General features: G+C 31.2%; 1 long non-coding RNA gene across 1 annotated transcript in view; it reads left to right on the top strand.

Annotated features, from left to right (window-relative positions):
* LOC137622037 (uncharacterized) overlaps positions 1-1,445 on the top strand; it is a 2,011-nt gene extending 566 nt beyond the window's left edge. Inside the window, exon 3 of the long non-coding RNA XR_011040332.1 lies at positions 593-1,445. This is a non-coding gene — a long non-coding RNA (uncharacterized lncRNA). The remainder of the gene's footprint in view (positions 1-592) is intronic.
* The last annotated feature ends 1,055 nt before the right edge of the window (positions 1,446-2,500 follow it).

Raw genomic sequence — 2,500 nt, 5'->3', positions numbered from 1 at the left:
CTCTTTAGGGGCGGAGCCCCTAAAGGGGGGAGGATGTCCCTTTGGCGTACGGTAGACCTTGAGGTCTACCGTACGCCAAAGGGGGCTTGCATTTAATATTTCCTATGTACTAATGTGATATTGGGTAAGTGGAGTTTTGGTTTTAGATTTTAAAGGTTAACTTTAGTCCTTTTGTCAGTAGTTCGTAAAGGTATAATTAATGTTAAAGCATGAAGTCTTAAAAATTCATAAGAACTAGTTATTAGCTGTTAAAAATTAACCATTTTTTCTATTCTTTTTTTTTTCTTTTTTTTTTTATTCCCCAACTTTTATCAGATTCTAAAATTACTTTCACCCTTTTTTTTGTATTGTTTAAGAATTACTGTTAAAGCCTAACTTCCCCAGTTAATTAGCCGTTAAAAATTAGATTAATCAAGGCTTTAAGTATTCATCTTCAAACATTTTTGTTTATTGCCGAAACTATCTCTTACTATTAATATCCTTACAAACTTAAACCTTTTTTTAAATTAAAAAGTGCTAAAGTTTTTATAGGTCAACTGGGATGTTGAGATATTTGAAGGATTTTGCCTAATAAATATTCTTTTATCAACAGGTTCTGCTGGTTTGAAGAAGGTTTTAAACTACCTTAACGTGACCTGAGTGGATGTCAATAACCAGAAATTTAACTTTTCTGGAGGTATAGGATGACATAAGTTTAACTAAAGTCTTGACTTATGATTTGCCATATTTACTTAAATCTTCTATGCAGTTATATCACCTAGTAAGTTTCATGGCAGTATTGCCTGGGTAAAATGCTAGTTTTCGAAGAGTAGCCAGATTGATATTGGCAAGTTTGTTTCTGATTGGTCTTAGAGTAAAATGCTTATTTATCATATAATGGTAGTTGGCACATCTTTAACCTCTGTATTGAAAGGTATTTCAAAGATTATATCTTTTAAATATCCTTTTCTTTAATGTTGTCTTGAAAAAAAAAAAAGCATTCATCTTGATTTTAAAATTTCATCTTAAGAAGGGACAATTTCTATCCTTTCTGGTTTTGGGCGTAAAGTGTTTCATCACTTCATGGAAAATGAAAAATCTGAGAAACTATGGATATTGTTGTTCGTTATGAGTTGCTTAAGCTATAATTTCTTTGATTTGCAAAAGAATTTTGAAATTATGAATAGCAAGCTACAGAAAGTAACCAGATTTGCAAAAGCATTTGAAATTACTTATGAATAGCAAGCTACAGAAAGTAACCAGTGTTGGTATTTTATCTATGGCAAGATACAGAAAGTAACCATTTTTTGTATTTTATCTATGGCTAACCACAGAAAGTAACCAGTGATGGTATCTTATCTATGGCAAACCACAAAGTAACCAGTTTTGGTATTTTATGTCAAGCTACAGAAAGTAATCGGTATTGGTATTGTATCTATGTATGGTAATGAAAAATCAGAAAATTACATTGTTTCCTTCAGAATTAGTTGCTTTACCTATATCATTATTTATACAAAAGCAGTTGGGTATTAATTAGGATGTCAAGCTACAGATTGACCGGTGTTGGTATTATTGTATCTACATATGGAGGTGAATTTGAAAGCAACTCTGTGACAATCCCATCACTTTTAGAACTGCAAAAATATTGAAGTTTGAAAAAGTAAATGTAAGCTTAAACTTCTAACCCAACTTATCAATTGCATTCAGCTGGTTTAGGTTATTGACCTTTTTTTTAACTGAAATAATAAACTAAAATCATGATCCCTTGAATTGCAAAAAAATTTCTAACAATCAAATGGAGTACTTTTAATATAATAAAATGATGGAATATTCTTTAAGTCTTATACATTAAAATCTGAACTTTGGCTATTCATTACGTATGGGCTATCAATATTTTCATAAGAACGTTTGCCGTGAAACTGCAGGAATTTATATATTTCAATGTTTGTGGCTTGAAATGAAAATAGAAATAAAATTAAAGACTATAAATAAAAAAAAAAAAACTACGGAGACCAATGTAGATGAACCATTTCTTAATAGGGCAACGTGCTAAATGAACTAGCAAAGGGCAGATATTTTAAACAAACTGGTAATTTAATATATAACTATATAGACGTATGTCAGCCTGTTCATCATAAAACCATTTGCATTAACTTTAAACTTATGTAGTTCTACCGATTCATCTACCCGATTAGGAAGATCATTCCACAACATGGTCACGGTAATAAAGCTCATGGATTATTTAGCTTGGTACATCTGAACCAACCACCTATTTTTCGTAACTACACGAATGATGGAAAGTTATAGCCAGGCTTGGGAAGATTTCTGTCTTATCTTCATGATTTTAATGGAATATGAGGGCCTTTGTTAAGTTAATCATGAATTTATAGTGGTTTTTACGCCATCGGTATCTGGGGCTATGATCGTTAATAGTAGTATGAATTTTATGAAATAAAGTAAATAGTAAAGGGAGATAATGGAGACAGAGAGGGAACTTATTGAAATCTGTGATGAGAGAGAG

The sequence above is a fragment of the Palaemon carinicauda genome, chromosome 28 (genome assembly GCF_036898095.1).
Source record: "Palaemon carinicauda isolate YSFRI2023 chromosome 28, ASM3689809v2, whole genome shotgun sequence".
In the NCBI taxonomy this organism is placed as follows: Eukaryota; Metazoa; Arthropoda; class Malacostraca; order Decapoda; family Palaemonidae; genus Palaemon; species Palaemon carinicauda.
Note: the sequence above shows the minus strand (reverse complement) of the source record. Positions and strands in the feature narration are given on the sequence as shown.